Here is a 16,393-nt window from a genome sequence, read left to right as displayed (position 1 = left end):
TTAACGCACAATTTATTGGTGTTGGAATAAAATTAATTTAGTATGTTTATTGGTGAATTAAAATATTGTTAATAGGAAACTAATAAAATTAATGAATAACGTGGCAACTACTGTGGATTTTAAAGTATTGCGAATGTCTTACACAAAAAATTGAAAAGAATCAAGGGAGATGTGCAATTCGCCCTAATTTTCTAAATTCTTAATGCTATGCCTTTGGAAATTTTTATCGATTTACCTTATTTGACAAATTTCCAGAAACTTGTGCGATAGAAGATGCTTCTCTGTCGAATCTTCTCCGGACAATTTCCAAGTCTACATTCCCTTCGTTTCTATAGGCTCTACATAAATAGTCTATTAAAAAAATTTGGCGACTTACCTTGTTAATTGAGACAATTTTGACAACTTACCGTATTTGACATTTGACAGATTATGATTGATTGACACTAGCTAGGTTAGGTTTACTAGCGACCTGAGCGCAGCTGCTTTTTGTCTTTTTCGTGCTGCATAAATTGGCGGTACATTTCCTCACCCTTTCATGCTCGCCTCTTGCCCACACTTGGCGCTGGAGAAAATATCTATACTATTATATAAAATTGAAGTTGCATACTTCGAAATGCGGTTTCTCAGTAAATGTGAACTGTACCCACAAGTGTGTTACATCACTTTGTTCGTCTTGGCGAGGGGAAGGTCCTAACGTTTTTATTTTATTTAAATAATTAAATAATGATGTTTAAATAATAGTAGTTCGCGACGCGACCGCCAGGCGGCGACCGGGCGAGCGCTTCTCGCTTGCGAAATAGCACCGCGGCGGGAATAAGTGGCCGACGGCTCTCGAGTCTACAGATTTCAGATTACAGATTATGAATCAGTCACGCTAATCTTTCGGGCGAAACCGAGGCGGGGACGCTAGTCTTAATATAAAATTCGCCAAATTGGAAATTTGCATCGAAATATCTCAGCTCATAAGGAACGTAGGAACAAAATGAGGACGCTTTTGTAATGCAAATCAAACACAAGCTATCCATTGAGACCATTACAAAATTAATCGGATCAACCATTATTGAGAATCAGTAATCGAAGGGTTTTTCCAAAAAATATCTGGTGTAATATAGGCACGGTCGTCTGGCACTGAATATGTACTTGGCGCGAGACACTGCCGTGTTTCTTGATTTAATACTTGTTGCGGAATTGAAAGAAATAATATCTTAAAATGCGTAATATTATTAACATTTAAAGCGAACACAATATTAGGAAAAATAATAGCTGCATATGTAACACAATGAATATCACAAATCAATTGATGTTAGCCCTGAAGATATTGCAATCACAAACCTTTCAAATTAATCTTATGAAACTGTTAAGGATTATAATACATTATCGTATATACTTACAGATTTAAAATTGATTAAATACTTAATAGAGTTAATTTCGTCTTTTTCAAATGTTAGAAATCAAAAGCGCCCACTTCCATGTCTGATCATTGTTATGGTACATCTTTTCCTTTTGTATGTTTCATAATCATGGAGTTTATATGACATATAAACTTATAAACTTAACTTCTTCAAATTATAAAACTATACACGAATTTTTAAAAGTTAGATACATACATGTCAGTTAATAAATATCGCCCTGTTCCCCCAGTTATAAATGAGGTTTTGCAGATAAGCCACAGTTTCGTCTTTCAATCGAAACGGTCACGTATTTAGTCAAGACATATGTATGTCTGTCGATGCGTGAAGCTCTCGATCATTTAGAAGGATTGATTCACGATCAATTAGTTTAGACGATACTGATCGAAAGAAATTGCCGCCGCTTAAGAACTAATAGATTGAAATCCGTGCGACCAGTTTGTGAATTGATTTATCTAGGAACGGATTGATTTTTAGAGGTTCAGGAACAGAACACGCTACTTCACTTATAATAAAACAAAACAGAATATTTATCGTATAATAGGATACAATATATAACCGGAAAATGAATTAAACAGAAATGAATTAAAATGACGCGCTTCGTGGTTCTTGAACGACCGACTTGTTTTTTACTTCTTCTCGCGTCTTCGGCCCCTTCCTTTTCCCCACGCGCTTCCACGCAACACACACACGCTCGTTCCGCTCGTTCCCGCCTTCCCTCTTTTATAATTACTGGGATATATTCTAACCTAAATACAACTGCATAACACATCAGTATAAACATTAATTAAACTATCTTTATTTATAGCAACAAGTTTATGGCGCTTCGTATGCTTTCGTGTTAGATACACTTTATCTGTAGAGTGAATCATTAAGAAAGTTACAGGCTCTAAAACAAACTCGATGAGAAAATATATTTTTTAAATATCGCGGCTTCTTGGTCACCCAGCAAATTGTGTATCGTATTAAACAGGAGCATATACGTATCTTCCGTTTGTACTATAGGAAAACTTGACACTCATTAATATCATGCATCATTAATATCTTTTTATAGATTCGACAACTAGCAATTAATTTACGTCATCGCGGCCATTAAGAGCACACCGTAAGAGTGTAAAAAGTAAGACGACGTATGTCTCGGGTCACTCTCGGTATTCTGTTGCGTGTAGGGGGGGTCAAGGAATTAAAAAGATACACAGCACTCCTCGTTAGGTAAGAAAAAAAGTTGCAAGGTAATGTTTGTCGTAACGAGTAAACGATTACAAGAACTTTGCTGTCGGTACCTAAGCAAGTTCAAAGAACACAGCTATTTTGCTGAAACATTTAAAGGCGCGTACAGATTGAGCATGAGCGCCAACGAGGCATGCCGGGGCAGGGTTGCCAGGCGTGCTGAATAAATGGAGGCGTGCTGGCGTATATGACGTCGTACATATCTTCTCTTTCGTCGTACGGTGTAGGAGAAGGGACTTATATTTGGTTGGTGACGCCGTGACGTCATACCAACGCTAAGCCAATCCAAACCAAGTGACGTCATATACAGCGTCAGCGTTTTATCCTGCAACCCGCGCTCGCGCGAACATGTAACATGGCAACAGCGCCTCACGGACGCATTCCACTACAACCATGCACTGGCCCAGCGGAGAGCTGCCAGCGACCGCTGGATAGCAGTGATGCTCGAGCTCCGAAAATTTTAGGTTGGTCTCTTTCAAATTAACGTCGCAAAAAACTATTGGGAATTTCCCGGCCCAGGCAATCGAGCCGCGCGCTCCGCTTTTATGTCGGTTTACGACTCGCACCCCAGATTTCTGTAATGAGGTTTGAAAATAATGTCGACTGATCTCGTACCCGTCTCAATTTAAAAAATTTTAGCTATGACAGGGTTCACCGCGGCGCTATACAGAGAGATTTTTCGCCACCTGCGTGAAAAACCACAATAATGGCGCATCGTTCCAAAAAATGACATTAACGGAAGCCGGTATAGGCGTGGCGTTGAGTAGCTAAACGATTAAAACATTCAGACACAAAAATTCTAGAAAAAAAATTCAAGCACCGCTACAATCAAAGACACGTCCCATTAGTTACCCCTTACGTCTGATCTAGGTATGCACTGTATTAAGGATAAAATCATAAAAAAGAAACCAGAACAATAGATTTTGAGGTCTGCAGAACTAACACATAATTGAATAAAAATTTAATTTCTTAATTTCTGAAAGTTATGATACAGAAACAACTAGCCTATTGTTTATCAACACCACGAATTTTAAAAGCAGCATTAAATACAGTATCAAATAAACAGTTTGCAAAAGCTTTTTAAAACAATTATGGTTAAAAAATTGATAGAAATGATTAAATAAATGTAAAATATGTTAAATTATCCATCATTAAGAGGGAATAATTTTTTCTCATTTTTCGGCGCAAATTGCATTCCAATATCTTTTATATTTCAAAAGTTATACGAAAAAGGCCCCAAATTTTTGAACCCGGGCTGGGAAATTTTGAATAGCTCTTTGCGACGTTAATTTGAAAGAGACCATCCCAAAATTCTCGAAGCTCGGGCATCGCTGCTGCCCAGCGGTCGCTGGCAGCTCTCCGAACGCCGGGACGGTGCATGCTAGTAGTGGAATGCGTCCGTGAGGCGCTGTTGCCATTTTACCTGTTCGCGCGAGCGCGGGTTGCAGGATAAAACGCTGACTTTATATACGGATTGGAAAAATTGAGATTTTTTGTGCTGTGCGTTCCGCACGAGGCAAACTGAGGCAAGCTGAGGCTTGTACAAATTTTATTGTTTTGTACAATTTGTTGATGTAGAATAAAAAAGTGCAAAAACGGAAGTGTATTATTCAATAACATGTTGATTGAAAAAGAAAACGGCGGATTCAGTAATTTTGTTAGAATCTGATGAATCGGAAGAAGATTTCACTGTTCTTTTAAACACTATCAAAGATAAAATATCTATAAATGATACTGCTCTCCATAATGCCGTCCCGTCTTAGGAAAGATTGGCTGTAACTTTATGCGTCCTTGTAACTGGTTAGTGGTGATTCCTTCACCAGTTCGCAGTAGAGTTGACCCTTGAACAACGCCGGTCCAGTTAGGGTAAAGGACCCAATTACTGACACTTTAAGCGTTGACTCTGACATTATCTTATAGTTTTGTACTTATAGACTAAAAGTATACGTTGTTCTTATTATTTATTATTGTTTAATATGTTTACTTGATGAAAAAAATTTGTTGGATCTTAAAACTTCGATTTTTATGTATAATTTCATCAATTTCAAAAATATATTTCGGGATCTATTACTGACACCCTTAAAATGTATCTGATTGAATTACTGACACTCTAATTACTTCCAGCTAACCTAATACTGTTTATCTCATTTTAAGGTTATGTCGTCTCATGTACAGGAGCAACTACTGCTATGACAGTAATACCAAAATCCTTGAAACGCTTGTACCAATCACTGTCACCCAATTAACAAATAAACAGACTTAATGAATCGTTGTATTCCGATCGTTATTACTTTCTATGATTCTTATATTATCTAAAACATGATATTTTGTTATGTTAATAGCTTAAATATTACAATTACAGCATTTTCTTTAACGTCTTGTTTTCTCATTTGCTAGTAAGGAAGTCATCGTTTTCACTCTCCTAATATCCGCTTAAAATGTTTGATCATTTTATCCAAATTAACGAAGAAAAAAATTAAGTTCTGTTTTTTGTATCGTGTAAATAACAGTTTCAATTGTATGCTAAATTTTTTTACGTATCATTTCACAAGATTTATTCGTTATTTTAAGTAAAACAGTTTAGGGTGACAGTAATTGGGACCTTTACCCTATATACGTTTTTTTCTTGGAAAATTTTGGCGTCGGCCGCGAGCTTATTTGGAATCAGTTTATTCAGTTTGCCATTATTCTCTATCGCAGCGAGTGAGAGGGCTGAAAAATAGCGAGAAGGCATGTGCCATCTATGGTAAGCCATAAATTACGGCCTTCGCAGTAGCGGAGTCGTCCATTGGAAAAAAAAGACGAAATAGGACCTCTCACTAGCTGCGACAGGTTTTAAAATAACATTTCCTTTTCTCTACCTTATTATTTTAAAAATACAGTAATAACGCGTATAGCGTACAAAATAAGGCTTTTGGTCAACAGTAGGGTATTGGAGTTAAGTTTTTGGAGAGTGAAAAATTATAGGTACGTGGCTTTTCGACTACGCGGGGAATCGGCGCGGCGTCCCTAATAGAGCTATTACTTTTTGACCCGTCGGGTACCCGGCTACCCGGAATAACTTCAAGCCATTGCATGTGGTATTGTTCGATCATTTTCGGCTAACATCAGACTATACCACAGACAATCGCAGACAATACTAAATTCAATTACTTAAAGTTATCCCGGGTAATGTCCGGGTACCCGGGTACCCGACGGGTCATAAAGTAACAATTCTAGCCCCTAACCCTATTTTTTTTCAAGGATCAACTGTATTTGTTTAAAATATCAAAACAACTGACATCATAAATAGTTCCAAAGTATGTACCAAGCAAACTGTTAAAGCAAACTATGTAATAGTGCAATGGTGCATTTACCATTTCAGATTAGGTACTCGCAATGATATTGCTGTGATTGTGACAGCAGTGGATATGTTAATTATTATAATTTCGTTTCCTATCGCATCGCCAGGGAAACTTGGCTAACTTTAATTAAGCTTTTTTAAATTACTCCTCAAAACTTCTTCATGATCTTTACTGAAAATATGCGTAGGGGAGACCGGGTATGGTTGTCTCATTTCCTTATTTTGATTTTTTTACGGGTTATAGCTGCAGGGAAGTACGTCCGTTTTTTATAAAAAAATTGTCCTGTGGAATATGTCAATCAGATTAGGAGCTAATTCACGTTATTTGCAGGAACTATTTTGTGACAATATACCCCGAGGCTGGGTTGGTTGTCACAAATTTAGATAGCTAAGTTTATTAATAAAAAGCCGGTTCAGTTAAGGAAGTAATATCATTTTTTTATTGTAATTATAAATGCTATAGTCTTGAACACAAAATTAAACTTAAAAACATTATTAACCAACAGTTTACAACTTTATCACTCAACCCCAATTTGTCTGAATTGGCTTTCTGAATACAGAGAAAAGCAGGATATACTTCCGAATGGCCCCAGTGGCCGATCGCCGCGAGGTTTAAGGGGAGGGGTGGCGAGAGGGTGTGGACCCTAAATCTAAAGTTGTAGCTTCGGGTATTTATTAGTTTCCGAAATATTAATAAAAAATTATTGTTAATATTTTTTTACAAATTATTTTTTTGAACTGCATACCGGTAGCCCTAACGGGGATCCACCCTACCCCCCCTTTGTTCTACGGAAAGTTGGACGCGTTCTTCTTACCTCTGCGTGCCCTACAGGCGCTTAAAAGGCAGTTGTATTTAGCTGAAATTCAAAGCCAATTTTCTCGAAAACGAAGCGCGATATTAAAAAATTGTATTTTATATCTTCTTCTTATTTTTGCCTGTAGAATCACCCCCCCCCCCCCCCCGGAGTAGTGATTATCAATAGAGCAATAGGTAGCCACCCTGTATAGTAGGATGGCTCGCAGCCGCAAGTTTCTGGTTCAAATCTCCAAACTCACATCGGTTCGCTACCATGCTTTACGCACCCCCCGCACTAATCGAACCGCAACGTATACTAATACCAGGAACAAGTTGAAAAGTGGAATGCGTTGTGTCGGAATATGTCAGCAGAAATTCTAAAAGTTTTTTATTAATATCTCGGAAACTAATAAATTCCCGAAGCAACAATTTTAGATTTAGAGTCCACGCACCCTCCCCACCCCTCCCCTCAAACCACGTGACGATCGGCCACTGGGGCCATTCGGAAGTACAGCCGACAAGCACACAAAGCAAAAGTCTTCTTCATTTTCTTTTTCATCTTTATTATTTGTTGATACTTTTCCCTTCTTTTTATTTTTCCTTTATTAGATAAAAAAACTCGTTTTGCTTTGTTCTTCTTTTCAAATGTTCTGTGACAACTTGACCCAACCCGTTAAACAATCCCACCTCTTTACTTACTCATGTATTAAGATGTTTAAAAAATGCAAAAAAAAAAATCATTACAGTAAGAGGGAAGAAACTCTAAACTACGAGAATAATGCAACAATATTATAGTCAATACTAAGAAATAACCTATACTTACTTCATAGAAAATACGGCGTAATTTACTTCGAGCTTACGAAAACAAACAATGACACGTCATGTCTTCATGCGACTCCGCAGAAAATTGAGTGATGGGGGATGGAGGCGGCAAAATGTTTACGCGTCGCCATGGATTATTAGTACATTCCTATTGTTTATAGTTTCTTTAATATAGCAGTTGTGACAACCTACCCTTGTGACAACCATACCCGGTCTCCCCTACATATATCCTGCAAAAGTTCACGAAAAAATTAGCTACCCCTACCTGCCCCTTCATTTTTAATATTTTTTTACCTAGGTCAGCGGCGATCTATTACAATTTGTCTGTGTATCTCCGATAATAAGTGGATGTGAAGCGATTCAGGAGAAACAAACACTAAACTATTTACTTTCATTCCAGCATATTTTATACTATATTTCATTTTCTTATACCTATTATTATATAATAACACTACATCGACTCCAATTGTTTTTTTTAATTATGAATGTTTTTTTCTTTAATTTCATTTCATTAACTATGTATGAAAAGAATTCTTAAAAAAACATAATTCGTTAAAATGTGTATAAATAAATGATTGAAACTCGAAGTATTATTTTTGTCCCCAATTCCCCTTGACTCAACCCGCTGTGCCACCGCGACGTCCACACTTGCATTTAGTCATAGTTAACAAAAGTAGTAGCTCTGTTAAAACATTAATTACATTTTTTTTCAAAATAATACTATACGATATGTATCGGCACTATCGGCTATATGACACACATGCCTTTTTTCTAGCGAGGCGCAGGGAAACAGAGATAATTTAACAAAAAAACTTTTGGTTACCTACTAGCTTGGTATAAACCGATTGCACCCTATGATCTGCAAAAACTATTAATTCGAAAAACGACCCCTTTGACCACCCAGGGCGCGGATAAAATCAGCGACTTTTTTTGACACACCTCACACCTTTTTTTGACTATGTCAAGTCAGATTTAAAAAAAAATTTATTCAGTCCGTTTTCGACCCAGCCTACCTTGCATGCTCATTCGGTCTCGGCTTGCCTCATTTGCGTTCGTACTGAAGTCTGTACGCGCGCCTAAAACGAGAGGAAATATTGAGACAGGTCGAGCTGAAGATCAAATCGAGATCTACTAGGACTTTCATTATCTTTTGTTTTGCTTCGCCAGTGGGGTGCTTGGGGATTTTCGGGGGACTGACCGGGCGATTACTAACAAATACAAATTCAATTGTCAGCCATAGCACGAAGCAGATTTGACGCTGCAACTGTGCTTGACGCGTCTATATCGTCGTGATAACAAGTTGCCAGGTGTTTACGACCACGCGACGTCATCGAACCCACCTTTTACCATTTCAATCGCCTCAAGTTGCATTAACAGAGCGGTCTGTTGTGTCCTTGCCTTTTTCTGTCCGCGTCTCTCTCTCGACCAATGGGTCACTCCTGTCATAACCCTGTGACATTAGACTGGAATAGTCTGTGTAAAAGAACAGCCTTGTGTAAATGATTTTCACTATCATAATGACCACTTTGGTGTAGGTAACTGTGGCTTTCCACAGTGAGAAGGCAGGCGTTGAAAAATTCTTCCAATTGTGAAATTTCATTTCTCCACTCTTGATTATTTGCTTGATTAGTTGCTTTAATTCTACAAGTGATTCCTGCAGTTGGAGAAAAATTTTTGAAAAAATACTTTCACCGCCGCGGCCGCAACGCGACTGAAATTTGACTATGAAACGACTTGCATGCATTGGCGCCAATCAATCGCATGGTTCTGTTTCACGTCAACGCAACTTCTTTTCAATCAGTTTTATTCACGATGCCGAGTAGGGTAAATGTCCCAATTACTGTCAGCGTCCCTATTACTGCCACTTCATTTACTTTACTTAATAAATACGCAACGTATAAAGAATAGTGTAAAAAAGAATTTATCATAAAACTGGGACTGTTCTTCTTATTATTATAGTACATTTTTTATACGTCTATTCTTTATACGTTACTTTTTTTTTTAAGTGAAATAAACAAAGTGGCAGTAATAGGGACACTGTCAGTAAATGGGACATCTACCCTAGTTCAGATGATGTGAATGCAATTGAAAAATGAAAAATGAATAAATAGTATCACGCTGCCTGTATTCTACACAACTTCATTCGCAAAAGAGAAGGGAAACCATACGTGGTTCCCGATGACACCAATGCAATTAATGATACATTAAATGTCCAAATATGGCGGGATTATTTTTTATCTGATTATTTTCTCGACTCGCGAGTAGGTCTAATATGGCAATTCTTTAACTTTATAATTACATTTATTTATAATTACATATACGGACATAGATAATTTCCAATCGTCTGTACATCGTTAACACGCCAACTAATGGTTAAAAAAAATCACACGACAGTTGCCCACAAAACTGATCTGTACAATTGCGCTGCGATCGGTTGCAGATCGGTTCAATTCAGATCGAATTGCAGTGGTTTTGGTGGACGAGGTTTGAATTAAAAACGCGTGTCCCGGTCGTATGCAGCTGCGTTGCGGCGATGGACGAACGGCCAAAGTTTTAATTTGCCAAGGAAACATCTGACGAATTTCCTCGGGTTATACGGGTCATACCCACGCTATTGCACGCAAGTCATTTCATAGTCACATTTCAGTTGCGTTGCGGCGGCGGACGAACGGCCTTAATTATCGTGCTTGCACACTGAATTCAAGATAATTGTGGGATGAGATTATTTGATTCCCGGTTTTTCTGAAACTAGACACTAATTTCTAACTTCGCATACTCGATAACGGTTCAAACATTGGGTTTGTATAATACATACGTGAGTACTTATGTAGGTACGTGGTTAGGTCAGCGATATTAAAATTTTCATAGTAGTTAATATCTATACAATTATAATCATTCCATTAACACCCTTATTACCCTTTATTAGATTCGTGGTCCTACTATACTAATATTAATATTAATAGTAATAATAATAATAATAACAACAACGATAACAAGGACGACGACAACAACAAGAACAACAACAACAACAATAATAATAATAATAATTATTATTATTATTATTATTATTAACACTATTATTATTAGTATACTAATAATATTATTAATAATAATAATAATAATATTGTTGTTGTTGTTGTTGTCGTCGTCGTCGTCCTTATTATCGTTGTTGTTATTATTATTATTATTATTATTATTAATACGTCTTTACTGCACACAATAATATACAAGGCGTGTAAATTAAATAGCTGGCAGATAGTGCCAGGTAAGTGATTAACCTAACCTTAATTCAACACTTAATATATACGGAGAAAAGTAATGATGGAAGAGAATATGCCTTACTCCGTTGTTTATTTAAAATTTGTTTCTGTGAAGAAAATGTATTAGACTGTGCGATTGTTAGAATTATTCCGTTGATAAAGAAATATTGCATTACCCCTTATCTGGTTGATCTTTGAATAATAATCACGAATTAGAAATTTTGTATGAATGCAAATGTAATAACACTTGTGAATAGGTGTATTAATGAAATATTGTTGCGCAGAACGATTACGATAAGTATATATGTATACAAGGTATCCTGTAACGGATGGTACAAGACAAAAAGTGACATTCTGTATAAATCGCAAGGCAAAACGTATTGGCAGTGATAAAATATCTCGTATTGGTTTAACTAATTTCGAAGGAAAACATTCAATGTGTTGCAGTTTGCAGTTGATGATCTAAAAGCATTCCATAGAACTGTCGCGCTATCATTGCGTGGTATCGTGCGTGATTATCGCAATTCCAGTAATTAAAAAATTCTCCCAAGGCGCCTGCAAACTTCATCCGAAGTTTTACGTATCTTTTTATCGCATGCTTATCGATACGTGATAACGTTGTACGCGCCACACGTAAAGTAACGTTACTTGGTTCAGGCGCGAACGTCACTTCTACGACGGGCATATACCTACATATGTATGTATAAAATGTAGTGTAACTATAATAAGTAGAGTATTAATGAGTAGGGAGAAATGAAGTTATTGAAGGTCTTTAATGATGAGGTTGATAGGTACTTGCACGAGCTGTGTAAACGTGTGTAGGTTAAGGCTGTTCGAGTACTCGAATATTCGGTAGCTTGAAGTTCGGACCGAGCCGAGACTCGGTTTCCGAGCCGAGATTCGGTTTCCGAGCCGAGACTCGGCTTCCGAGCCGAGCCGAGTATCCGTAAAAATCGAGTAGCTCGAAAGAACCGATCGGCTTGATAAAACCGAGTAGCTCGATTTTTTTCGAGCAGCTCCAATATACTTGGAACAGACTGACTGTGTCGAGTAGCTTGAAGCTTGAAGCTTGAAGCTTGAACGTTTTGAGCAATTTCGAATGTTTCGAATATTTTAGGTTACGAAGAAAAAAGTAAGAAGAAAAGAAAGATAACATAAAGAGAAGTGTATAAATACGTTCATAAATACACAAAAAAAAATTTTAAAAAAAGAAAGATTTGAATTTAGTACTTATTTTCAAAAGTTTCAGAATATTTCCATTTACAGCTTACATTTTAATTATTCACATTACTTATTGAGAACCATTATTTACATTCCCGTAGATAAATGTAACATAAAATATTCGAAACATTCGTATTGCCCGAAACGTTCAAGCTTCAAGCTTCAAGGTACTCGACACAGTCGGTCTGCTCGAAAATTTAGATCTGCTCCAAGTATATTCGAGCCGCTCGAAAAAATTCAAGCTACTCGATTCTTTCCGGCCGCTCGAAAAAATTCGAGCTACTCGGTTTTATCGAGCCGCTTGGTTCTTTCCAGCCACTCGGTTTTTACGGGTACTCGGCTCGGCTCGGCTCGGCTCGAGAAACCGAGTCTGGCTCGGCTCGCTTTTTCCGAGTACTCGAACAGCCTTAGTGTAGGTACTAGCAAGTATTAAGTAATATTTAATATTTTAGTAAGTAATATTTAAAAAAAAGGTATTTTGGCTTCACTGATCATACGTGATTTGGTTGTTAAAGGAACTAAGATAATTTCCAATTATTTTTCATATTCAATTAATATAGATCTACATAAGTAGGTAGTTATATTTAATTGTCTGCAAATTTATTTTAGTTTTTTTTTAAGAGCAGGTCAATAAAATGAACAAAATATTTAAAAAATTTAATTTTATGCTTTTAAGTATTTTGGATGGTATTCTATATACCATTCCATCTAAGAGCAGACCTACGCCCCTCCCAATTTGCGACCGATCTGCGAAGCTCCCACGGATCTGACACACGCGATTGATTGTCGCGCTTTTCCTGCTGGTTTCCTACTAATCAACAGTATATCCCTGCGTGGAACGAGTGTACTCTTAAGTAAAATGCAGCATAGGTGTTTTGAATTCTGCACTGTTGTCATTCAAGTATATATGTATCTAATGTATTCGTGCACTTCGTGACCTAGGTACCTACTGACGAGGGAAGATCCCGAACCCGAAAATTCAAAAAATTCTGAAACTTTGTGGATATGTAGTGACTTTTCTCCTGATTACAACGCAAATTTTTTTGCTGCCGAAAATCACAATGAGGGGGTGAAATTAACCCCCGAAGATTCGGCTATTTTTCGATTTTATTTTCTAACCCGCAATCTGTAAGAGATAGAAAAGAAATTTCAAGACAAAAGTTACTTCTTTTAATTAGATTATCAAATGGTAAATGTTTTTTCTAATTGTTTAAACAATTGATAAAACATTTACCATTTGATAATCTAATTGTTTAAACAATTAAGCGGTACATTAACTATTTTATAAATCTCTATTATCCTTCCCATGTCGCGACTCTTTCAAAATAACTTCCTCTTTCTTTAAACAAAATAATATTATACAGGGCGTTAAAAACGTAATTGACACTGCTTTCAAGGGTGAATGTACTTCTGGGTCGGTGGACATTTGTAACAAAAACTTGCCGCAAAATTGCTTATAACATTGAAAATCAATGTTAATTTTTTTTACATCAACATATTTTGCTTGTTGAAAGGAGAAACAGTGTAAAAAGAACGGCACATATGGCACAAAAGCATCGCTTTCTGAAGTACGTACAAAATGGTTTCATCCAATTCATTAATTTCAGCCAAAACAAAATCAAACTTTTTTTAGTCAACAGTACATTTGCGACATGTGGTTCGTTTTAAACATGTTGACCTTTCAACGAATATGTTGGTGTAAAAAAAATAACCCTAATTTTCAATGGTATAAACAATTTTGCGGCAAGTTTTTTTTACAAATGTCCACCGATCCAGAGGTGGGGATTCACACCTGAAAACAGTGACCATCGCTTTTTTAATACCCTGTACAATATACACATACATGGATACTGCTTAAAACTATTCGTCCACAAATGATGTAATTAACATTTCGAAAGTCACTCATGCTAAAGAAGCTACACATCCCATGAAAATTCAATGCTATCAAATGTAAACCAACTTTTTCATTCATCAAGCGTGAGATATTTAACACGAAGGAACTATGATTTCGTCTATTTTTGGGGTAAATATTTTGTATAGGTAATCATATTCTCCTTAATCGATCTACGGTTTCAATCATATTCTCTCTTGGTTTCAAACAAAACATTTTTTCTATAACATGAACCATTCAACAAATTTTTGACATCCTAATGTGTCTATCAATAAATGTGTGTACCCAAAATCCCAATTAAATCGATAATTTTGAAAAGGGGATAAGTCCGATTTTTGGCGATATTCACGTTCCTTTCATTTCCCGCTGCTTCAGGCCTTAGCTCATCGTTTTCCTCGGAAAGGTAACAAATCCTCTTGCTTTAAAGGAGCCGCAGATATAGCATATGTACTACGTCCCGTCAGATTCCAAGGATTTTTATGAAGCTTTAACTAGTTGGCCTACAACAGAGCGTGAAGAATGTCCAAAACCGGATTTCTGATCACGATTATATGTTTCATTTTATCCAGGTTCTTATTTGATTTGTGGAAACTGAGTACATATGTATAATGAGTTTTAGTTTGTTTGCATTAAGCTCCCTCATATTGATTTTCCAGTTTTAAGTAAGTTAACATTATTTATACATCTACCTAATCATCCCTCCACTTTATGCTCTTAAATAATTTCTTAAATTCCGCGTTCGAGATCATCTATTTGAAAAAGGGGATAAGGCCAAAGAGCAAAAAACGAAATTTGACCACCTTAGGAATTTCAAAAATCAATGAAACTTCACTGAACACGCGATACCTGTATGAATTGAAGAATAACGCAGACAAGTTTGATTGTTCTAACATTAATTCTACGAGCATAAAACTTTTACTTCATATCCTGTAAAATGAAGTTTTGGAGACCTATCCCCTTTTCGAAATTGTCGATTCAATTGTCTCCCACTCCCCAGTAGGGGCACGAGGAGTTTGCGCGTTTTGGGCCATCGCGCAACTCGCAGGTTGCGTAACGCGACGTATCGCGATGTTACGTCAGAATTTCTACGTGCACGACCCGGGGGCCCGGAGCTGTCCGCAATAACGACCTTTCTCGACGTCCGCGTCGCGTCGCATTGGTCTCGCGGGCCGCAAACGTAACGCGAATCTCACTGGCCGTCTCTTAACAACTCCGTACAACACGGAACACATGTACGAACAAAAGAAGGAAGAGAGACAGAGGGGAGATCAAATAAATATGCGGAGGTCGTGGGTCATTTCTGTAGTCTAGGCTTCGAGGGCATCAGCGTTCAGCATTGCTAATGCCGTGCTGCTCATTGTCAGTAACGTGTTTTTCTATCGTATCGCCCAACCGGATGAAAAATCAAACGTACCATTCGCCACTTCCTTCGCTTCTCATTGTCAGCTGCATGAACACGGTACGACGAATACTAATGAACATCGATCCCACCTAATTTCTAACGAAACCTCCCGCTTGGAAGGAATATACTTTTTAAGTACTTGAATGGTTTTACGGAATTAGTTGAACGCTTATAGGACGGACTGTTTCAGTAGCGAATGTTTCTTTCATTGCTTCACTGCTATGAGAAACTTTGTCAGAGAGCACATACGTGTGCAGCAATTGCGTTCGCGTACGCTGTAGATCTACATAGAATGTAACTTGGACCGTACCACTTACCAGTTAACCCTCTGCTTGTCAAATGCATCCATTAAACCTAATTGTTCCCCGCAATGCTATTAATTATCATAAAGAGTTCGCTGTGATACTTGTGGTACCTTATTGCTAGTTTATCTGGCCATGAATAATAATCATCTAACGATTGTGTATCAGACTAAACTGAAATTCGTTAAATTTAACATTCGAAGTGTCGTTTAAAGTGAAGTAGTAATAGTAAAAAAAATTGCATTAGTATTTCATCAAAATATTCCTTTTATCAGGCATATTACTTTGATGAGGAATCTAGGCGGAGGTCCTAGATTTTTTAGGGCTTGGATTTTGTAACCTGTGTTTAATCTAGGCGGAGGTAATCTGATTTCGAAATTATCTTGGTGTGTTTCTTATTTGGGCATTTCTACGTAGGAACTATGTAGATTTTCTATTGGGAAATACTGTGACAGCGCCATCTACTAGAGTAAGCTCTGTAATCGGGTCAATCGCGTTACAGGACTGATGTCGCAGAAGTATTGAAACAGTGCAATAATGTTTTTGTCATTAAATAGTCTGTTAAATTTTACAAAATCGATCGTCAAACAGTCGAAATTCCCAATACTGCCAATTACATGTGACAGCTAACCCGATTGGACTGCTTTAATTTTCGCTACCAGATTGCATAGCGGAAAATAAGAAAATGACAAAAAATTTCAATCCTTATTGGAAAAA

General features: G+C 37.1%; 1 protein-coding gene across 6 annotated transcripts in view; it reads left to right on the top strand.

Annotated features, from left to right (window-relative positions):
- The window catches only part of Wdp (Leucine rich repeat protein windpipe), a 72,143-nt gene that overhangs the window by 8,930 nt on the left and 46,820 nt on the right, over positions 1–16,393 (top strand). For 2 of the 6 annotated variants that reach the window (XM_076830283.1, XM_076830284.1), the window contains exon 2: positions 2,464–2,621. The exons of the other annotated variants lie outside the window; for them this stretch is intronic. The gene's annotated coding sequence lies outside the window, so the exon portion shown is untranslated. The remainder of the gene's footprint in view (positions 1–2,463; positions 2,622–16,393) is intronic. 6 annotated transcript variants of the gene reach the window in all.

Source organism: Andrena cerasifolii, chromosome 2 (genome assembly GCF_050908995.1).
Source record: "Andrena cerasifolii isolate SP2316 chromosome 2, iyAndCera1_principal, whole genome shotgun sequence".
NCBI lineage: Eukaryota > Metazoa > Arthropoda > Insecta > Hymenoptera > Andrenidae > Andrena > Andrena cerasifolii.
The sequence above is the reverse complement of the archived record's forward strand: the minus strand, read 5'-3'. Positions and strand labels throughout refer to the sequence as shown.